The sequence below is a fragment of the Gopherus evgoodei genome, unplaced genomic scaffold (assembly GCF_007399415.2).
Source record: "Gopherus evgoodei ecotype Sinaloan lineage unplaced genomic scaffold, rGopEvg1_v1.p scaffold_44_arrow_ctg1, whole genome shotgun sequence".
In the NCBI taxonomy this organism is placed as follows: Eukaryota; Metazoa; Chordata; order Testudines; family Testudinidae; genus Gopherus; species Gopherus evgoodei.
Window position 1 is genome coordinate 952,322 of NW_022060065.1, and position 23,969 is coordinate 976,290.

The 23,969-nt window shown below is 47.0% G+C and overlaps 1 protein-coding gene across 6 annotated transcripts in view; it reads right to left on the reverse strand.

Moving 5' to 3' along the window:
- Positions 1–23,969, reverse strand: part of AGO2 (argonaute RISC catalytic component 2) — a 139,622-nt gene that overhangs the window by 93,629 nt on the left and 22,024 nt on the right. The window contains exon 1 of one of the 6 annotated variants that reach the window (XM_030546417.1): positions 12,014–12,035. The exons of 4 other annotated variants lie outside the window; for them this stretch is intronic. The gene's annotated coding sequence lies outside the window, so the exon portion shown is untranslated. Of the gene's footprint in view, positions 1–11,950; positions 11,973–12,013; positions 12,036–23,969 lie in introns of those variants that run through there. One more of the 6 variants, XM_030546418.1, reaches the window with a different exon arrangement.

Here is a 23,969-nt window from a genome sequence, read left to right on the forward strand (position 1 = left end):
GTGGGCCGGCAGGAGTATATATCAGGTGCCATGGCGGCGCCACTCTAGGGGGCGACCTGCCGCCCACTGGAGTTGCTAGGGTAAAAAGTTTCCGACGAACGTGCACGCACGGCGCGCACACCTAACTGGAATGGGTGTGAGCAATCACTCGAAGAAGAACGGTTTGGTCCTCTCCACATAAAACGCGAGAGCCCGACGGACATCAAGCGAGTGGAGTTGTTGCTCCCTGCGTGACGAATAAGGCTTCAGGAAAAAGATGGGGAGCAAGATCTTCTGGTTGACGTGAAAGGCTGAGACCACCTTGGGAAGAAAGGCAGGGTGTGGTCTCCAGAACCGCCTCTATGGCTCCTTTGTCGAGGAGCGTCTGCACCTCCTGGAGGAGGAATTGCTCGTGAGAGGGGTCCCTGAAGAGGGACGAGGGTGGGGGGGCGGGAGGGAGGGTAAGGCGGTTTGAAAACGGGGGGGAAGGATCCATGGGGGAAAGTGGTACCGCGCCCTCGGACGCACCTTCAAAACGAAGGTTTGGGCCCAGGTGGGGATTTGGAGGAGCTCTGGTTCTGCCCCCCTTGGTTGCCCGACGGTCTGCGCCTGCCATTTCTGCCACGGCGCCTATTGAGGACCTGCCGTTGGCGGAACTGAAGGTACGGCCGGCGCTGGGGCTGTTGTTGCGGCCGGAAGGGTCTGCACTGTGTCCCGGGCGTGTGCATCCCAAGGGAGCGCATGATGACCCGTTTGTCCTTCAGGCTTTCTAGCCTGGGGTCTGTCTTCTCCGAGAACAGGCCCTGACCTTCGAACGGGAGGTCCTGGATGGTATATTGGAGCTCCGGTGGAAGGCCAGAAACCTGAAGCCAGGAGATGCGGCGCATTGTAACCCCTGAGGCGAGGGTTCGAGCGGCCGAGTCTGCTGCATCCAAGGAGGCCTGCAACGAGGTTCTTGCGACCTTCTTGCCCTCGTCAAGAATTGCCGCAAATTCTTGACGCGCCTCCTATGGCAACAGCTCCTTAAACTTATCCGCTGCCACCCAAGAGTTAAAGGCGTAGCGGCTAAAGAGGGCTTGTTGGTTGGAAACCCTGAGCTGAAGGGCACCCGCCGAATAGACCTTGCGGCCTAGGAGGTCCATACGCCTCGCCTTCTTGGACTTGGGTGCTGGGGCCTCTTGTCCGTGACGCTCCCTCTCATTCAACGACTGCACTACGAGGGAGCACGGTGTCGGGTGAACATGGAGGTACTCATAGCCCCTGGAGGGAGCCATGTACTTACGCTCCACGCCTCGTGCAGCAGGAGGGATGGAGGCGGGCGACTGCCAGATCATATTGGCGTTGACCTGGATAGTCCTAATAAAGGGCAGTGCGACCCTGGTGGGAGCATCTGTAGAGAGGATGCTCACCACGGGATCTTCGATCTCGGAGACCTCCTCAGCTTGCAGGTTTAAATTCTGCGCAACGCGCCTGAGGAGGTCCTGGTGCGCCCTGAGGTCAAGTGGGGGAGGGCTGGTGGAAGATGTGCCTGCCACTGCCTCATCGGGAGAGGACGATGAGGAGACCCCTGGCAAAAGAGCGTCCATGGGGGACTCTGTCTGAACCCGCGCCTCTGACTCCGCAGGGAGCTCAGGGTCCTGCTGTTTGGGCATGTCCTCCCTTTCTGGAGAGGGAGGGGGGCGAGACAGCGATGCCTCCGGCGCCCTGTGCTCAGCCGTCACAGGCCGAGGAGGAAGTTGCTGGGGGCCCTGAGCTTGATGGTAAGCCCAGGGTGTCCAGAACCCCCACTGATGTGGTCCCTGGTCCTGCGGAGGAGGGTCCTGAAAAAGGGCCGCGTGTCTGTCTGTGTCCATCGCATAAACACTGTCTGCCTGTGACGACACAGATGGCTGTCTGGAAGGCCATGGAGGGGCCCAACGCGGCTGGTAGGGATCCCTTAGTCTTGACGCCGAAGATGTTCTCGGTGCCAGGGACCGGTACCGGGAATCATACCGGTGCCGGGATCGGGACCGGGGCCTGCCTTCGACTCGGTGCTGGGATCGGGACCTGCCTCCGACGCGGCGCCGGGAGGTCGACCGGGACCGGGACCTGCCACCAGCTTGGTGCCGGGAGGTCGACCGGGGAGTTGATCGCCGATGGGAACGGCTCTTAGAGTCCTGGTGCCGGTAGCGGTGACTTGAACCAGACCGGGACTGTTTGGAGGATGACTGGCGCTGCGAGTGCGACCGGTACCGCCGAGGGGAGCGGTGCCGGGACTGCGAGCGGTGCCAGGAGCGAGAGCATCCACGGCGACAGGACCTCGACAGCGATTGTGAGTCCTGAGACGGCGCTCTCATAGTCGGCTTGCCTCTGGACACAACCCGCACCGGGGGTACCGGGGGGTTGAGGCTGGGTTGGCTCTGTAAGAGCGATCAGGTCCCGTGCCGAAGCAAAAGTCTCCGGCGTCGATGGGACCAATAGCTCAACCCCAGATCCTATGGGGGAGCTAGGAGGGACCGGACTCGACGGACCCTCAGGGCCCAGAGTCGACGGGATCCCTGCTGGTGGTGCCGCGGCCGAGGTAGGTGCCGGGCGCTCCATTCGAGTCTGCCTGGATGGAGTCGCAGACTTCGAGGGCCTTGCTTCGGGTCCCGGTGCCGGGGTGTCTTTCCAGTGCCGGCGTGGTCCGGTGCCGGTGTAGAGGCGACGGTCTGCGAAGTTACTGGGTTGAGTGCCGCTTCCATAAGGAGAGTCCTTAATCTCTGGTCCCTCTCCTTTTTTGTCCTAGGCTTAAAAGCCTTGCAAATGCGGCACCTGTCCGAAATGTGCGATTCCCCCAGGCACTTTAGGCAAGCGTCGTGGGGATCGCTGGTCGGCATCAGCTTCTTACAGGCCGCGCATTGTTTGAAGCCTGGCGAACCAGGCATGGGCCCGGTGCCGGATGCCGGGAAGGGCTACGGCCCAAACCCGCTAACAAGTATTTACAACTATTTACAAACAACAATTAACTGACTATACTTTACAACTAGTTACTACTAACTACAACTATGAACCGTAAAACAAAGGAGAGCTAGGGACGTGGAGGACAGCAATGCCGCGCTCCACAGTTCCAACGACCGACACGGCGGTAAGAAGGAACTGAGGAGCGGGTGAGCCAGCAGAGGTATATATCGAGCGCCATGGCGGCGCCACTCTAGGGGGCGATCTGCCGGCCCACTGGAGTTGCTAGGGTAAAAAGTTTCCGACGAGCGCGCAAATCTAACTGGAATGGATATGAGCAATCACTCGAAGAAGAATCGATATTACTATATCGATTTAGGGTTAGTGTGGACGCAAATCGAAGTTATTGGCCTCTGGGCAGTATCCCACAGTGGACCAGTGGCCGCTCTGGACAGGTAACTGAACTCTACTGCACTGGCCAGGTATACAGGAAAAGCCCTGCGAACTTTTGAATTGCATTTCCTGTTTGGCCAGCGAGGAGCTCTCAGCAGCACAGGTAACAATGCAGTCTCCTGAGAATAGAAAAAGAGCTCCAGCATGGACCGCAAGAGAGGTACTGGATCTTATTGCTATATGGGGAGAGGATTCAGTGCTATCAGAACTGCGTTCCAGAAGACGAAATGAATAAACTTTTGAAAAAATTTCCAATACCATGAGGGAGAGAGGCCATACCAGGGACTCAGTGCAGTGCAGAGTTAAAGTCAAGGAGCTCAGACAAGCCTACCAGAAAACCAAAGCAGCAAACGGCAGATCCGGATCAGGGCCAAAAACATGCCGCTTCTACGCTGAGCTGCATACAATTTTAGGGGGCTGTGCCACCACAACCCCCCCCTTGTCCGTGGATTCTGAGGTGGGGGTTATAATCTCACCCATGGATGAGGATTCAGCGGAGGGGGAAGATGAGAAGGAGGAAGAGGAGGACGAGCTTGCTGAAAGCACACAGCACTCCATTCCTCCCCAACAGCCAGGAGCTTTTTGTGACCCAGACGAAATTACCGTCCCTGCCCTTCCAAGCCACTAGCCCAGACAGTGAAGCCATGGAAGCTACCTCTGGTGAGTGTACCTTTGTAAATATAAAACATAAAAAACGCTTGCTTTTAAACTAATGATTGATTTGCCATGAGGGCTTGCATGCATTAGCTGGCATTAAAGTTATTGGAAAAGTCTGTTAACATGTCTGGGGATGGAGCGGAAATCCTCCAGGGACATCTCTATGAAGCACTCCTGGAGGTACTCCAACAGCCTTTGCAAAAGGTTTCTGGGCAAGGCAGCCTTGTTCCGTCCACCGTGGTAGGACACTTTACCATGCCATGCCTGTAGCAAGTAATCGAGTATCATTGCATGACAAAGCCTAGCTGCGTATGGTCCCGGTGATTGCTGGCATTCAAGAAGCATCATTTCTTTCTCTCTGTGTTATCCTCAGCAGAGTGATATCGTTCATGGTAACCTGGTTAAAATTAATGTATTTTATTAAGGGGACAGACAATTCCCTTAGGGGTAGAGTATGTCGTCTGCTGCTCCTTGTAAAAGCAGAAGAACTGGGAGAAGATGTGCTTTTTAGCATTTGGCCAGCAGGAATCTTCCCAGCTACTAGCCACGTGGTGGGGGGGGGGGAGAAGAAAGGAGGGGTGATTAGATGTAGGCCTTACCATGACCGCATGCAAGCTGAATTGTGATCCCCGGACCTGCGTCTGTGTTGATCTGTTACACCACAGCTGCAGGCACTAAATACTAAAAGAATCCAAATGCGACCTTGTAATGAAATGACATGTGCTATGTAAGGTGAATAGTGTAGTTCACTGTGAAAGAGTATAACCATTGTTCTGTGAAATGTATCTCTTATAATCCTTCTATCACTATTTTCCCCCACTCATGCAGCTGCAAATTTTTCAAGCCTCCCTACTCCATCCCGAAGGCTAGCTCAGATAAGGCGGAGGAAGAAGAGGACACAAGATGAAATGTTCACAGAAATCATGGCAGTAACCCGCAATGAAAGAGCTCATCTGGTGGAGTGGAAGGACGTGGTAGCAAAGTACAGGAAAGATGCCAGTGAATGTGAGGACAGGCGGGACCAACGTGAGGACAGGAGTCCCGCTCGAGATGAGATGTGGCGGCAGGAAGATCAGAGGTGTAGGCAGGAAGATCTGCGGTGGCGGGATGCAACGCTGGAGCTGCTGCGCGATCAAACTGACGTCCTCCGACGTCTGGTGGATCTTCATGAAGAGCTGCGGGGTCACAGAGTGCCGCTCCAGCCCATGTTTAACCACCCTCAGTACTCACCATTTTCCATATCTTCCACACCCAGACGTGTAAGAACGCGTGGGGGAAGGCTTTCTGCACCCGCCCACTCCACCCCCGTGGACAGTCCAACCAAAAGGCTGTCATTACATTAATGGCCTTTTTCTTCCCTCCTATCCTCCTCCCAAACCACTCCCGGGATACCTTGTTATTTCTCTTACTCTTTTTATAATTACATGCTTTTTAAACGAAGTGGGAGGGTGGGTTGCTTACAGGGAATGACTTTTAATAAAGAATACAAGCTTTTTAAACAATAGTAACTTTATTTCCATAAGCAAGCTGTAATGGAAGGGGGGGGGTAGGTTGCTTGCAGGAGGAGTCAATAAAGGGGGGAGGTTCATGAAAGGGAAACAAACACAGCAGTCACACCGTACCCTGCCCCATGATGAAACTCGTTTTCAAGGCTTCTCTGATGCGCACCGCTTCCTGGTGTGCTCTTCTAATCGCCCTGGTGTCTGGCTGCGTGTAATCAGCGGCCAGGTGATTTGCCTCAGCTTCCCACCCCGCCAGAAAGGTCTCCCCCTTACTTTCACAGAGATTGTGGAGCACACAGCAAGCAGCAATAACAAAGGGGACATTGGTTTGGCTGAGGTCTGAGCGAGTGAGTAACGTTCTCCAGCGGCCTTTTAAACGGCCAAATGCACATTCTACCACCATTCTGCACTTGCTCAGCCTGTAGTTAAACAGCTCCTGACCACTGTCCAGGCTGCCTGTGTATGGCTTCATGAGCCATGGCATCAAGGGGTAGGCTGGGTCCCCCAGGATAACGACAGGCATTTCAACATCCCCATCTGTTATTTTCTAGTCTGGGAAGTAAGTCCCTTGCTGCAGCTGTTTAAACAGAGCAGTGCTTCTGAAGACGCGAGCGTCATGAACCCTTCCTGGCCATCCCATGTGGATGTTGGTGAAATGTCCCTTGTGATCCGCCAGTGCTTGCAGCACCATTGAAAAGTACCCCTTGCGGTTTATGTACTGGGTGCCCTGGTGCTCCGGTGCCAAGATAGGGATATGGGTTCCACCTATGGCCCCCCCACAGTTAGGGAATCCCATTGCAGCAAAGCCATCCACTATGACCTGCACGTTTCCCAGAGTCACAATCTTTCGTAGCAGCAGCTTAATGATTGCTTTGGCTACTTGCAACGCAGCAGCCCCCACAGTAGATTTTCCCACTCCAAATTGATTCCCGACTGACCGGTAGCTGTCTGGCATTGCAAGCTTCCAGAGGGCTATTGCCACTCGCTTCTCCACTGTGAGGGCTGCTCTCATTCTGGTATTATGGCGTTTCAGGGCAGGGGAAAGCAAGTCACAAAGTTCAAAGAAAGTGCTCTTACGCATGCGAAAGTTCCGCAGCCACTGCGAATCGTCCCACACCTGCAAAACTATGCGGTCCCACCAGTCTGTGCTTCTTTCCCGGGCCCAAAATCAGTGATCAATGGGTAGAACCTCCCCCATTACCATCAGGAACTCCAAAGCACAGGGGCCCACAATTAGGGAGAAATCAGTGTCCAGGTCCTCATCACTCTCGTCGCCGCGCTGCCGTAGCTGCCTCCTCCTCTGCTGCGTTTGCAGTTCAAGGTTCACCATAGACAGCACGAGAATGCGTCAGGTGTTTACAACGTCCACGATCGCGCTAGCGAGCTGAGCAGGGTCCATGTTTGCTGTGTTATGGCGTTTGCTCAGTTCACCCAGTAAAAACGGCGCGAAATGGTTGTCTGCTGCTTTCAGGGAGGGAGGGGTGAGGCTGTACCCAGAACCACCCACGACAGTGATTTTTGCCCCATCAGGCACTGGGGTAGTAACCCATAATTCCAAGGGTCAGGGAAGACTACAGGAACTATGGGATAGGTACCCACAGTGCAACGCTCCGGAAATCGATGGTAGCCTAGGACCATGGACGCACACCACCGAATTAATGTGCCCTAGTGTGGACGCATAAAATCGATTTTATAATATCGGTTTTATAAAACCAGTTTAAGTTATTTCGATTTTATGCTATAGTGTAGACGTAGCCTTAGTGTCATTTCAACAAAGAAGTCTTTTAAACTGCTGCAGCTGCAAAAAAATTCTAGCAGTGTTCTTTTCATATTTAGTTCTGAAGTTTAATTTTTGCTTATTTGAGATAATAAAAGTGAATTAAACAAGTTGCCTGTGTTGCTGTAAGAGAACTCCGAGAAACCAAACTAAGAGCATGTCTAGACTAGAATAAGGAGATGTAGGTAACAAAGACAGCCCCAATTTCACTCCAGTAGGTGCATCTTTATCTGTCTAACCTTTCTATACTATTTGAAACATAGATGTTTTCTTGTTCCCAACTTGCTGCCAGATCAGACTTATCGTACATCCTCTCATTTGCTACATCAAGGCAGGATGATAACCAACAAAAATCTTATTTTAGTACCTTCAGAGGTTCTCCCCTGCCGAGCAAATTTCCCTGTCCACTCCACTAGAGTAATCACCTCGTTCTGGATTAAAGTGAGAGCAGGGCAAGACTTAGAGGGCAAACTGTGCAGAGCAGCCAATTGGCCCATCCCAGTCACGCCCTGAGCATACTATCTGGACAGGACTGCATAAGATAAGCTTTCGGGTGGCAAGTGCTTAAGGGAGTTCTTTCTGTGCAGTCTTAGGTCTATTTTGTCTAAGTCAAAGAATGGAGAGAGTTGTTCTACCTCTTTTATTGTTCGGATTGATCAGCTGTCTCCTCACCCATATCCACTCTCCTTCCTAACTGCCAATCCTGTTCAAACCTTATCAATTCATTTCGTGTGATGGGTTTGGTCACTGCTAGACAACCATTTCTGTGCAGTGGTGAGCCACACAACAAAAATAGTTCTCTTACCTATTAATTGTGCTTCCTGGTATAATGAAACCACGGCAGACACCCTGGATTGGTCACCACCTGCTCGAGTGGACAACATACTCATGATCTCCAGGTGAGAAACCAGTGATCACTTGAAGTTATATACGGAAAATGCACTCCAATTAAAACTGATCCATTTGTCAGAAAACTGATGAGTCTAGCATAGCAGTTCTCTAGCTCTCATTCTCTGGAGTGCTTCATAAGGATCTGTGAGACTGCATATCCATCTCTCCTCTCAGCACCTCACCCCCTCAAACTGGTTCTCAAAATTTTTCATTAACTACATGGAAAGGTTCCATGATGGACCTTTTTAAAGATTCATTGGCCAACTCGGTAACACGACCAGACATCTGACAGCGATTTTTTATGTCAACACCTCCAAAACAATTTTAAAAAAACATAACTGATAAAAAGTCATCCTCCTGCTCGTTTTTCTCACCTGTTTAACCTCTCCATTGGCTTCTCATTTTCTACCACACGAGGTTTAAGCTTCTTGACCTCACCTTAAGGCATCTTACAATTTGTCTTCTCTAGTTATCTGCTCTTGTGTCTTAAATTTCACCCTTTCACTGCACCAGTGATGCAAGCCACAACCACCACTTGTTCACATCGCCCACAAGAGTCTCTATGTATTCTTCCACCTTGCCCTTCATGCATGGAGCACCTTTTCTATAAAGCTACCATACCCTCCTCCTTCAAAACTTTCCTCATTTCTACCATGATGCCTACAGGAAATCATACAATAAACAAGGAGTCAGTGGGAATTACTGACATTTATACAGAGATTATTTAAATGTTAAATTATTCAGACAGTCAAGTTATGAACATAATGAGTCAATGTAAAACAATTATTTTTAATTTGTCTTTTTTCCTTCTACCCAGCACTTCTCTCCTATTGGTTTGTTTGCTGAATCTTGTTTCAAGCCCAATGGTAAACTCTTTTGGGACAGAGAGCGTCCCTTACTTTGTATAGTGCCTAGCCTAAAGGAGCACCAATTTTGACTGGAGACTTTGAATGCTAATACAATACAAATAGTGTCTGGGTAACTCCACAATCCCACAGAACATGCATACGTGAACATAAGACAAAGATGTAAACATAAATACAGGTTCAAATTGATGTCTGTCTTACACAACACTACAAGTCTTAGTAGCTGCTGCTTAGCAGAGTTCTCCTTATCACTGATAAAATGTTGCAGGTCTTTTTCTTATCTTTCTCTAACAGTCCTTAACAGAAGACTAATGCTACAAAACACCAGGCTGTACTTCTTAGAGAACAGTTTTAAAATACTCAGGCCCATGAAGACTATTTCTAATAAAGAAAAAGGTTTTGTTAAATGCCATTTTCTTGTATAAAAATACTGGTATTTGTCACAACCATTATTTGACTATCTAAGACGACTTATTATATTCCTGTTTTCAAAGTAGCTAAGACAGCGTTGCCACTGTTTTTCATGTGAATTTCTTTCTGAAGTGAACTTTTACAGTTTAAATCTCAGAATTTCTCCTTAATGGTGCCAGAGAGATCAATCAACTCTCCACATCTACCTATGCTTGCATCCACCCATGGGATAGAATTGAGAAAAGATAATAAACCCTTCTAAGTTTACCTCACTTTTGAACTATCTTAATTTTTCCATCTCCATATGAGAAATTCATTACTTTGCAGGACTCCAGTATTTCACCCATTGCAATGGCTTTGTTTGGTAGTATATATATCCAATTATATAAACTGAAGTTAGATAAAACTAAACTCTCTTCTATCACTTGGTAAAAATTTCTCTAACATTTCATTAGCGCATGTCCTCCTTCCTAACAAAATGGAGTTTGGAGGACTGTTGAGAAGGCAGCTGTTGTTCAGTTCAAGTTACATTCTGACACCCAGAACATTCTGGGTAATTTTCAGTCTTCCTCTTGAGTCCAGAATGCATTGCACAGGGTAAAGACCATTCTGCTGTTTTTTAAATCTGTGTCAGTTGGCCATTTTGGACCTCTCAGAAGTCTTCCATATAATAAACTGTAAATTGTTGTTTCAATAACTAATAGATTATTTTAATTGGAGGAACTGTTCCCTCCTGTAGCTCCAGTACTTACAACAGAGGAGGCCTATAAAATCATGAAATATGGGGAGAAAATGAATAAGGAAGTGATATTTACCCCTTTGCATAACACAGGAACCATGAGTCACCCAATGAAATTAATAGGCAGCTGGTTTAACACAAACAAAGAAGTACTTCTTCACACAATATAGTCAACCTGTGGAAATCATTGCCAGAGGCTGCTATGAAGGCCAACAGTATAAATCGTTTTAAAAAAAAAATAAATCAGAAGTTCATGGAGGATAGGTCTATAAATGACTGACTTCCAGAGGCTGAGACCACACGACAGAGGATGGATCACTCAATTTAAAATTTTTATTAAAGCCAACATTAAAAGAAAGTATATAATACACAGGTTAAGAAAAGAGAGTGTCTGCACATCTGGGTGTAGTGCTTAGATTATCCATAATACAAAGTTTGTTTTAAAAAGTCATAAGATATATAGAGAGCATGATCAGCAATAACTCAAATTAAGGTGAATAAATTTAACAATACAGTTTAGATACACTGCTATCTCGATATAACGTCACCCGATATAACACAAATTTGGATATAACGCGGTAAAGCAGTGCTCAGGGGGGGCGGGGGGGCCGCACTCGGGTGGATCAAAGCAAGTTCAATATAACACGGTTTCACCTATAATGCAGTAAGACTTTTTGGCTCCCAAGGACACCGTTATATCGAGGCAGAGGTGTATTAGAATCTGAACACTCAGGTACATCACTCATGAAAAGTTATACAGAGAGTTGGTTGTAGAAAGCAAATATAGGAATGTGTAGATTGTCCCTCCATAATTGAACATTTAGGGTAGATTGTCCATTTGGAAAATACAATCCACGAGGAAACTATTTCAGTTACTTTCCCACTACCCTCTCTGTTCATTCCAACTGAAGCATCTGGCATTCGCTACTGTCAGAAGAGAGGATACTGGGCAAGATGGACTTTCCCCTTTATCACAGCGTATCTCCTAAAATAATTTCCAATCTTGATCTAAAAATTGCCAGTGATGGAGAATCCATCCATTGGTAAATTGTATCAATGGTTAATTACTTGCACTGTTAAAAAAAATAGGCCTCATTTTGTTTGAATTTGTTTATCTTCAACTTCCAGCCATTTGACCACATTAATGCCTTTCTCTGCAAGATTTAAGAGCCAATCATCAAATATTTGCTCCCCATGTAGTTAAACTCCCCATGCAGTTAAGATCAAGTCACTCCTTAACCTTCTCTATATTAAACTAAATAGATTGAACTCATCAATTCTGTACTAAATGGCAGGTTTTCTAATCCTTTATTCATTCTTGTGGCTTTTCTCTGAACCATCTCCAATTTATTAACATCATTCTTGAATAGTGGACATCAAAACTGGACACAGTATTCCAGCAGCAGTCATGCCAGTGTGAAATACAGAGGTAAAATAACTTCTTTACTCCTGTTTGAGATACTTCTGTTTATAAACGCCCAGTACTGCATTAGCCCTTTTAGATACAGCGTCACACTGGGAGCGGATGTTCAGCTGATTATCCAACATGACTTCCTGATCTGCTTTCCAGATGCGAGAAATGAGAGAGGTGGGGAGCTCCCTTTTATGGGCAGCCAGCCATAAAATCCCTCCTCGCCCACAGACAACCTGCCAACCTGAAACATATTCTCACCAGTAACTGCACATCGCACCATAGTAACTCTAGCTCAGGAACCAATCCATGCAACAAACCTTGATGCCAACTCTGCCCACATACCTACACCAGCGACACCATCACTGGACCTAACCAGATCAGCCACACCATTACCGGTTCATTCACCTGCATGTCCACCAATGTAATATACGCCATCATATGCCAGCAATGCCCCTCTGCTATGTACATCGGCCAAACTGGACAGTCTCTACGGAAAAGGATAAACGGACACAAATCAGATATTAGAAATGGCAATATACAAAAATCTGTAGGAGAACACTTTAACCTCCCTGGCCACACAATAGCAGATCTTAAGGTGGCCATCCTGAAGCAAAAAAACTTCAGGACCAGACTTCAAAGAGAAACTGCTGAGCGTCAGTTTATCTGCAAATTTGACACCATCAGCTCAGGATTAAACAAAGACTGTGAATGGCTTGCCAACTACAAAACCAATTTCTCCTCCCTTGGTTTTCACACCTCAACTGCTAGAACAGGGCCTCATCCTCCCTGATTGAACTAACCTCCTTATTTCTAGCTTGCTTCCTGCTTGCATGCATAATATTATATATATATATATACATATATTATATATATACACACACACACACACACACACCTACCTACCTGCCCCTGGAAATTTCCACTACATGTATCTGACGAAGTGGGTATTCACCCACAAAAGCTCATGCTCCAAAACATCTGTTAGTCTATAAGGTGCCACAGGATTCTTTGCTGCTTTTATAAAATCCCTGTTAGTAGCTGTTCTCTACTTGCTTTACCTGTAAAGGGTTTAAAACATCTATAGGTAAAATGAAAGGAGTGGGCATCTGACCAAAAGAGCCAATGGGAAGGCTAGAACCTCTTAAAATTGGGGGGAAAAAAGTTTCCCTTTGTCTGTCTGTGTTGTTCTCCGGAGAGAGAGGATGGAGGAAAGACAGGGCTGGAAGTATGTTGTAAATGCTTGGGCCAGGTATGAAAATCATCAGATCATGGAGGGGTAGCTCAGTGGTTTGAGCATTGGTCTGCTAAACCCAGGGTTGTAAATTCAATCCTTGATGAGGCCACTTAGGGATCTGGGGCAAAAATCAGTACTTGGTCCTGCTAGTGAAGGCGGGGGCTGGACTCAATGACCTTTCAAGGCCCCTTCCAGTTCTAGGAGATAGATATATCTCCTATTATTATATTATACTCATTTTAAACCCCAGATACGTAAGTAGATCAGGAAATGTCTAGGAAGACATAATTAGGTTTCTCTCATTTCTTTACGGCTTGTGGACTCCTCTGTGCTAACTCAACATGCTTTTGTTTTGCTTGTAACCTTTAAACTGGACCTCAAGAAGCTATCTTGATGCTTAATCTTTGTAATTTTTTTTTAAACCTAGCAAAAAGCCTAATTCCAGATGTATTCTCTCTTTTTGTTCTTAATAAAATTTACTTAAAAAAAAAAAAAAAAGAACGGGATTGGATTTGTCTGTCCCTATGAGGTTTGTGCATAGGTTGTTTAATTAGCTGGTGGCAACAACTGGTTTCCTTTGTTTTCTTTTTCAGCTCTTTCATGAAGGGGACATGAAAGGGCTTGAGGGTACCCTACAGGAAGGAATTCCCAAGTGCACCCTCCTGGGTTCCAAAAGGGATTTTTTGCACTTGGGTGGTGGCAGCATCTACCCATCCAAGGTCAGAGAAAAGCTGTAATCTTCGGAGTTTAATACAAGCCTGGAGTGGCCAGTATTAATTTTTAGAATCGAAGTGCCAGAGTTGGGAATCAGTCTTGACAACAGAATAGAGTCTGCCATCCTGTATGTATGGCCTACATTCTTTATTCCTAGATTAACTCATTTATATGTAGCTGTATGAAAATGCATAGTTTGCTTTTGCGCAGCTTATCAAGTGATCTAGATTTCTCCGTATTAGTGACCTATTCTCTTAATTATTTACCACCGTCAATTTGTGTGTCATTTTTATAGTTCTCTATTTACAATAATATTTTTAGACCTGTCAGTTTTTAATCCATGTAATGTGTACCAGGTATCATTCTGGTTTTTTAATCAAAATGTCGTGCAGTACCCAGTAAAATACCTTTCAGAGCTGTAAATATAGATCACCACTATTACCTTTATCAACCAAACTTGTAGTCTCACCAAAAGAGATAAAATTAGACAAAGGCTATTTTCCATAAACCCATGTTGATTGGCATTAATTACCGTCCTTTAATTCTTTATTGAATTAGTCCCATATCAGCTGTTCCATTATTTTATCCAGGATCGACTGATTGCAGGCTGACTAGCCTATAGTTATCCAGGTCATTTCCTTGCCCTTTTTAAATATTAACATATTAGCTTTGTAGCCAAGGGATGGAAAGCAGGATTTGATTGGCAATAGAGATCATGATGGATTGTGGCCAGGCAGCAGTGGCTGGAGGACATAATGGTGGCCAGAGAGGGGAACTGATGAGGAGGACTGGGCTGGGATCATAGTAGGGAGCAAGGAAGTACGACAGGCTGTAAGGAGAAGAGGAGGCTGTCATAAACAGATAGCTATGGGTTAACATCTCTTTCACCTGGAAAGAAGTAATCTGAGCACCTGATCAGAGGACCAATCAGAAAACAGGATTTTTTCAACTCTGGGTGGAGGGAGTTTGTGTCTGAGTCTTTGTCTGTCTGCCTGCTTTTCTCTCAGCTATGAGGAGTGATTTCTATTTCCTGCTCTCTAATCTTCTGTTTCCAAGTTGTGAGTACAGAGATCATGTATTTACATGTCTATAGTTGCTGGAGTGCTTTGAATTGTATTCTTTTTGAATAAGGCTGTTTATTCAATATTCTTTTAAGCAATTGACCCTGTATTTGTCACCTTAATACAGAGAGACCATTTGTATGTATTTTTCTTTCTTTTTGAGACCTGTTGGAGTTTTCTTTTCTGGGAAACTTCAGGGAAATTGAGTCTGTACTCACCACGGAATTGGTGGGAGGAAGAAGTCAGAGGGAGATCTCTGTGTGTTAGATTTACTAGTCTGATTTTGCATTCCCTCTGGGTGAAGAGGAAAGTGCTTTTGTTTTCAGGACTGGAATTACAGAGGGTGGACTCCCTCTGCTTAGATTCACGGAGGTTGCTTCTGTGTATCTCTCCAGGAGCACCTGGAGGGGGGGGGAAGGGAAAAGATTTATTTCCCTTTGTTGTAAGACTCAAGGGATTTGGGTCTTGGGGTCCCCAGGGAAGGTTTTTCAGGGGGACCAGAGTGCCCCAAAACACTCTAATTTTTTGGGTGGTGGCAGCAAGTACCAGGTCCAAGCTGGTAACTAAGCTTGGAGGTTTTTATGCTAACCCCCATATTTTGGACGCTAAGGTCCAAATCTGGGACTAAGGTTTGACATGAGTGGCAGCGGTTACGGGATAGACAGAATCCAAAAGCCAGTAGGAATATTATATTTTTCTTTTCTCTGCTAAGGGCTTTTTAGCAGAGAGAAACAGTTTGGTTTTAAAAGGGAACCAGAGAGAATTTTTTTTTCTGCTCTCTCTGGCAGTTTGTGGCTTGCATAGTAAGCAAGAAGCCATTAAGAGGCTGTTAAGGGTCTTTTGTCACACAATAGCACTCCCATTAGGAGTCAATTACCAGCACTATATACATGCAAATAAAGTGTTTTTTCTGGTTTGCTTTACACTGGAAACAAAGGGCAAAAGCCCTGTTGCTAGGCAGACCCCAGGAGGCAACAGAGCCTGCAGTTCAGAAGATAAACACCGGAGGGCACCCCAACACAAGAAAACAGGAACCATGCCTACCAAGACAAAAATGGAGGCCGAAGAACAAATCAAAGAAGCTGAACACAGGCGAGAACTGGAAAAAAAGACTACAAGAGATGGAGCTGAGAGAAAGAGAAAGAGAGGCAGCCTACAAAAGAGAGCAAGCAGCCAAAGATGCAGACCACCAAAAACAGCTGGAACTCCAGAGGGAAGCCCACCGCCAGGCCATGGAATTAGAAAAGGCTAAGCAAAACACAGCCAACCCTAACAACCCTGCGCCAATTATCGTTCCACAGCACAGGAAATTTCCCACTTACAAGGCAGGTGATGACACCGAGGCCTTCTTGGAAAATTTTGAAAGAGCCTGTCTTGGGTACAGCATCCCTGAAGACCAGTACATGGTAGAATTGAGGCCACAGCTCAGTGGACCTTTAGCAGAGGTGGCAGCTGAAATGCCTAAAGAGAACATGAACGACTATAAACTTTTTCAAACCAAGGCCAGATACAGAATGGGGATAACCCCGGATCATGCCCGTCGACGTTTCAGAACCCAAAAGTGGAAACCAGATGTGTCATTTCCCAAACACGCCTACTACGTTGGGAAAAATTATGAGGCCTGGATATCAGGACACAATGTTAAAACCTTGGAAGAACTGCACCTCCTCATACAAATGGAGCAGTTCTTGGATGGTGTTCCTGAGGACATAACATGGTACATACAAGATGGAAAACCCAAAAATCTCGCTGAGGCGGGGGAGATTGGAGCCAGATGGATGGAAGTGGCAGAAAGCAAAAAAGCTACGGTCAAGGGGAACGAATACCCCAGGGGGCACACCGACCATAAACCCTACAACCGAGGACAGCCAAAAACCCCACCTACAACCCAAGTAAAGCCACAGACGCCCGATTCTTCCACCTCACCAGTCTCCAGTAACTCACCTCGGCCCACTGACCCATCAGATGGAAGATGCTTTAAGTGTAATGAACTGGGACATATCAAGGCCAACTGTCCCAAGAACACCATGCGAGTGCAACTCATTACACCACCATCACACCAAAGATCCCCAGGCCCAGATGCCTCTCAAATACCCTTGGAGCGAAGGGAAAATTTAAGAGTGGGTGCAAAGAAGGTTACTGTGTGAAAAGACACGGGGGCACAAGTGTCAGCTATCCACCAATCCTTCGTAGACCCCAAATTCATCAACCCAAAGGCCCAAGTGACAATTTACCCCTCCATGTCACAAGCGGTAGACTTGCCTACAGCTCAACTGCCTGTCCAGTACAAAGCTGGTCAGGAATGTGAACTTTTGCAGTCTATGACAATTATCCTATTCCCATGCTACTGGGGGAAGACTTGGCCAACCAGGTGAAGCGGGCCAAGAGAGTGGGAATGGTTACACGTAGCCAAACCAGGCAAGCTTCCAGACCCATTCCTGTTCCTGAGCCGTTCACAGAGGCCCCGTCTGTGTTACCAGAGACCCAGACAGAGGTAGTGGACCCGGATACCATGCCAACCATTGAAACCGCCACAGCACCTCCAGTCCCAGGTCCGGAACTGGAACAGCAACCAGCACCAGCAAGTGCAACCACAACCACATCTTCAAACTCAACGCCAGAGGGCGCCAGCAAGCCAGAACTGGCAGAAGCAACAGACAGCCATACCCAAAAGGCTCAGCCAGAGCCTGAAATACCCTCAGGTGCACCAGCGGAGAGCGGTTCACCAGCAACGGAAACCACCCCATCACCTACATTGCTTCCAGAGGGACCAAGCTCAAGTCCACAGTCTGAGGAAAAACTGGTGACCCCAGCCTCTAGGGAACAGTTCCAGACTGAGCAGGAAGCAGATGACAGCCTTCAGAAAGCGTGGGCGGCGGCACGGAGCACCCCACCGCCTCTCAGCTCTTCTAATCGATCCCGGTTTGTTATAGACCAAGGACTTTTATACAAGGAGATTCTTTCTGTTGGACACCGGAAGAATGGCAGCCGCAAAAACAGTTGGTGGTTCCAACTAAGTACCGGGGGAAGCTTTTAAGCTTAGCCCATGATCATCCCAGTGGCCATGCTGGGGTGAACAGAACCAAGGACCGGTTGAGGAAGTCCTTCCATTGGGAGGGGATGGGCAAGGACGTTGCCAAGTATGTCCGGTCTTGTGAGGTATGCCAAAGAGTGGGAAAGCCTCAAGACCAGGTCAAGGCCCCTCTCCAGCCACTCTCTATAATTGAGGTCCCATTTCAGCGAGTAGCTGTGGATATTCTGGGCCCTTTCCCAAAAAAGACGCCCAAAGGAAAGCAGTATGTACTGACTTTAGTGGACTTTGCTACCCGATGGCCGGAGGCAGTAGCTCTAGGCAACACCAGGGCTAACACTGTGTGCCTGGCCCTAACAGACATCTTTGCCAGGGTAGGTTGGCCCTCCGACATCCTTACAGATTCAGGATCTAATTTCCTGGCAGGGACCATGGAAAAACTGTGGGAAACTCATGGGGTGAATCACTTGGTTGCCACCCCAGTACCACCATCAAACCAATGGCCTGGTGGAAAGGTTCAATGGAACTTTGGGGGCCATGATACAAAATTCATCAACGAATTCTCCAATAATTGGGACCTAGTGTTGCAGCAGTTGCTGTTTGACTACAGGGCTGTACCACATCCCAGTTTAGGGTTTTCACCATTTGAACTTGTGTATGGTCACGAGATTAAGGGGCCATTACAGTTGGTGAAGCAGCAATGGGAGGGGTTTACGCCTTCTCCAGGAACTAACATTCTGGACTTTGTAAGCAACCTACAAAGCACCCTCTGACACTCTTTAGCCCTTGCTAGAGAGAACCTAAAGGATGCTCAGGAAGAGCAAAAGGCCTGGTATGACAGACATGCCAGAGAACGTTCCTTCAAGGTAGGAGACCAGGTAATGGTCTTGAAGGCGCAACAGGCCCATAAGATGGAAGCATCATGGGAAGGGCCATTCATGGTCCAAGAGCGCCTGGGAACTGTGAACTATCTCATAGCATTTCCCAATTCCTCACTAAAGCCCAGAGTGTACCATGTTAATTCTCTCAAGCCTTTCTATTCCAGAGACTTACAGGTTTGTCAGTTTACAGTCCAGGGAGATGATGCTGAGTGGCCTGACGGTGTCTACTACGACGGGAAAAAAGACGGTGGCGTGGAAGAGGTGAACCTCTCAACCACCCTGGAACGCCTGCAGCGGCAACAAATCAAGGAGCTGTGCACTAGCTTCGCCCCATTGTTCTCAGCCACCCCAGGACGGACTGAACGGGCATACCACTCCATTGACACAGGTAATGCTCACCCCATTAGAACCCCACCCTACCGGGTGTCTCCTCATGCCCAAGCTGCTATAGAACGGAAGATCCAAAACATGCTACAGATGGGTATAATCTGCTCATCTACCAGTGCATGGGCATCTCCAGTGGTTCTGGTACCCAAACCAGATGGGGAAATTCGCTTTTGCGTGGACTACCATACGCTAAATGCGGTAACTCGTCCGGACAACTATCCAATGCCATGCACCGATGAGCTATTGGAGAAGTTGGGACGTGCCCAGTTCATCTCTACAATAGACTTAACCAAGGGGTACTGGCAAGTACTGCTAGATGAACCTGCCAAGGAGAGGTCAGCATTCGTCACCCATGCGGGGGTGTATGAATTCAATGTCCTTCCTTTCGGCCTTCGAAATGCACCTGCCACCTTCCAGAGGCTGGTAGATGGTCTACTAGCTGAACTGGGAGAATTTGCAGTTGTCTACCTCGATGATGTGGCCATTTTTTCAGACTCCTGGCCCGAACACCTACTACACCTGGAAAAGATCTTTGAGCGCATCAGGCAGGCCGGACTAACTGTTAAGGCCAAAAAGTGTCAAATAGGCCAAAACAAAGTGACTTACCTGGGGCACCAGGTGGGTCAGAGAACCATAAACCCCCTACAGACCAAGGTGAATGCTATCCAAAAGTGGCCTGTCCCACGGTCCAAGAAGCAGGTCCAATCCTTCTTAGGCTTGGCCGAATACTACAGGCAATTTGTACCACACTACAGCCAAATTGCTGCCCCACTGACCGATCCTGACCAAAAAGACCCAGCCAAATGCAGTTAAGTGAACTGATAAGTGTCAAAAGGCCTTTACCCAGCTTAAGGCAATGCTCATGTCTGACCCTGTGCTCAGGGCCCCGGACTTTTGACAAGCCATTCCTAGTAACCACGAATGCATCTAAGCGGGGTATAGGAGCAGTGCTCATGCAGGAAGCAACGAATCACAACTTCCATCCTGTCGTGTTTCTCAGCAAGAAACTGTCTAGAAGGGAAAGTCACTGGTCAGTCAGTGAAAAGGAATGCTATGCCATTGTGTACGCCCTGGAAAAGCTACGCCCATATGTTTGGGGACGGCGGTTCAAACTACAAACTGACCATGCTGCGCTAAAGTGGCTTCAGACTGCCAAGGGGAACAACAAGAAACTTCTTCGTTGGAGTTTAGCTCTCCAAGATTTTGATTTTGAAATTCAGCACATCTCAGGAGCTTCTAACAAAGTAGCTGATGCACTCTCCCGTGAGAGTTTCCCAGAATCCAGTAGTTAAAAAGTGTTCTTACCATGTAGAAGTCTGTTAGTGGTATATGTAAAGGTGCATGTGTTGTATTAATCTGTTTATTTTCAAGTTCTAGAAGGAAATCGCCGCCAGTGAGCTTCCCCACTGTCTGCAATTTGGGTGGCGTGTCATAAACAGATAGCTAAGGGTTAACATCTCTTTCACCTGGAAAGAAGTAATCTGAGCACCTGACCAGAGGACCAATCAGAAAACAGGATTTTTTCAACTCTGGGTGGAGGGAGTTTGTGTCTGAGTCTTTGTTTTCTGTCTGCCTGCTGTCTCTGAGCTTTGGAGAAGTAGTTTTACTTTCTAAGCTTCTGTTTCCTAGTTGTAAAGACAAAGAGATCAAGGAGTAAGTTATATGGTTTCTTTTCTTTGGTATTTACATGAATATAGTTGCTGGAGTGCTTTGAATTGTATTCTTTTTGAATAAGGCTGTTTATTCAATATTCTTTTAAGCAATTGACCCTGTATTTGTCACCTTAATGCAGAAAGACTATTTGTATGTATTTTTCTTTCTTTTTTATTTAAAGTTTTCTTTTTGAGACCTGTTGGAGTTTTTCTTTTCTGGGAAACTTCAGGGAAATTGAGTCTGTACTCACCAGGGAATTGGTGGGAGGAAGAAGTCAGAGGGAGATCTATGTGTGTTGGATTTACTAGTCTGATTTTGCATTTCCTCTGGGTGAAGAGGAAAGTGCTTTTGTTTCCAGGATTGGAATTACAGAGGGTGGACTCCCTCTGTTTAGATTCACAGAGCTTGTGTCTGTGTATCTCTCCAGGAGCACCTGGAGGGGGGAAGGGAAAAGATTTATTTCCCTTTGTTGTAAGACTCAAGGGATTTGGGTCTTGGGGTCCCCAGGGAAGGTTTTTCAGGGGGACCAGAGTGCCCCAAAACACTAATTTTTTGGGTGGTGGCAGCAAGTACCAGGTCCAAGCTGGTAACTAAGCTTGGAGGTTTTCATGCTAACCCCCACATTTTGGACGCTAAGGTCCAAATCTGGGACTAAGGTTTGACAGAGGCAAGGCAGAGAGTGAAGGAGACAGAGGTCTGTGTTTCAGGAGAAAACAGAAGATGACAAATTAGCAACCCTTTGGCTTTCCCAGCCTACAAACCTTCTGTGGCTTGTTAGAAGGTATGTCTACACTACAAGGGCTACAGTGACACAACTATAGCATTGCAGCTAAGCCATTGTGGCATAAACACTCTACAGTGACAGAAGAGTTTTTTCCATTGCTGTTGTAAATAAACCTATTTGAGAGGCAACAGCAGCTAGGACAAAAAATAAATCTGACAGCCTAGCTGCACGTACAATGGGGGTTAGGTCATCTTAACTACACTGCACAAAGCATGAAAACTTTCATGGGCCTGTAGCTAGATTGGTCTTTGTTTTAAGTGTAGAGCAGACTTCAGAGCTATGACAGGGGAAAAGGCAGCAAAATACTAGTGCTTCCCCATGCCCTTTCCTCCAAAAAGTTTGCTCTTTTCCTCAACACTCCCACCTGAATACACTACTCCCAGCACACTGGTCCATTCCCCATGGGTAGGCAGGTCACACACATGCTTATCTCCCTGCCTTCCTGCCAGTGCTGCTGAAGTGGGGTAGATTGGCTAAAGAACAGCTCTTGCAGTGCAGGAAGAGGTGGTAAGGGAAAGAACTTATTTCCCTACTTTCAAAAGTTTGTTGGCTAAAGAAAGGGTTATTGTGTTAAAATATAGAGATTAATTCAATCATGGAAGTGTGAAATAAAACGAATTTTAATCTTGTTTTAAATGCAATTCTCAGTGCCACCTTAATTACAAAATTGCTACATTGTTAGATTAAATTGGATCAATGATTAAAGTTTCAAACCTCACCAAAACAAGAGGTTAGTTGCTTATTAGATCCCCCATACACTCTTTATTCCTTTGCTACTTTGTTTGAAAAGAGGAAGAAAATGTGCATTAGCCTGTTTATTATCTCTGGCCATGGTAGTTTATTCACTTTTTTCTTTACCTTAAAAACAATCTTTTTTGGGGGAGGGGGGGGCATGGATTAAGGCCCAGTTTTTTAAAGGTATAAGTGTTGTTGCACTCAATGTAGCAATGCTTAGCTGACTTTGGTGCCTAAGTCACTTCTGAAAATGAGACATAAGCATTGCAACAGGCGTGCAAGAGTGCCAACACACCCAAAACTAGGCCTAAAACAACAAGCAAATTAGCCACCTGTGACAGATTTGATTTTTGTGGGAACAAAAAAAAATAATCAGGATTAAAGCAAAATTTTCTATATCTATAAAGGACCAACTGTTTCTTTCTCTGTTCAGAATGTGCTACTCCACATTCTATAAGATGGAAAAATCAAGTATATTAGTTTTGTTAGAACAAAATCCCAATTTCTGCCTCCTCAAGACCTTTCCCCACCCATCAATGGGAGGGACAGGGCCTCGGATGGCTTTGTTTTGTTTACTGAAATGCTGGTATTATGTCAGAAGAGAGAAATATTCCACCAAAAAATCTTCACCTCTGCATTTAAGTTTTTAAAGAGTCTATTCTTGGGACTGAGGACTAAATGCTCAACTATGGCAATGAGCACAATGTGAAAACCTAGAACAGGGGTTGGCAACCTGCAGCACATGTACCAAAGGCAACATGTGAACCGATTTTTAGTGGCACACTGCTGCCAGCCGTAGGCCCGGCCGCCGGTCCTGCTCAGCACACTGCCTGCCTGGAGCAGGTTTTTGTAGTTTGTGGATTGTATTGTGTAGTATGTGTGTAGGCTGCTAGGGGCAGTGTGCTGGGAGAGCAGCGGAGCCCTGACTAGGGGGCGGGGCTTACCTGATTAGGGGTCCTATATAAGTAGCCAGCCAGTCAGGCAGCGGCACAGACAGCTGCAGCGGCCAGCAAACAGGGGAGTTTCAGTGGGAGTTCTGTTGGAGGAGGTTGCAGGGGAGACTAAGACAGAGGAACTGACAAGCTAGTTAAGGGATAGGGTGGTGGTCTGGTGCCTGCTGGGGGTTTGTGTTGTGTTGACTACCAGGCTTTAGGTGGGAAGGCTATGACTGATACAGAGATAACAGTGAAAGACACAATGAGGATGACTGGATGTGGAAGCTGCGGCATGTACATGATCCTGGAGGGGGTGCCTGAAAAGAGTTTGTGAAGTGCCACCTGATAGAGCTGGTGGAAGAAATGATCCGAGGACTGGAGATGCAGGTGCAAACTCTGGTTGAGTTTAGGAGGGGGTTTGAGCAGATGATGGAGCACAGACACGAGGGGGCTGAAGGGATAAGCTCAGATGTGCAGATGGAAGCAAGACGAAAGAATTCAGAGGAGAGACTGCTGGGGGAGGAAAGTGGACAGTGGAAGCATGTGACTAAGAGAACCAGGCAGAGGAAAAGATGGGCCAGTGAAGGAGAAATAGAACTCAGGAACAGGTTTGCAGAGTTGGAAAATGAAGAAGGGGCACAGTAGGTGGCAGCTGAAGGAGAGAGGGCAATGAAAAAGAGAAGAGCTGATAGTCCTACAAGAGGAGGGGAGCAGTCAATGGAGGCAACACCAAATATGAGCCCCAGGAGGATTGCAAGGGGGAATAGGAATCGAGAGGACTTGCAGCCAGTGGGTGCGGGGGATAGACCGGAGAATCACATTGTCACCAGGAAAAGGCAGGTCTACGTGATTGGAGACTCCTTACTGAGAAGAATAGACAGGCCTGTAACTAGAGCTGATTCGGAAAACAGAAGGGTGCGCTGTCTGCCGGGTGCTAAGATACAGG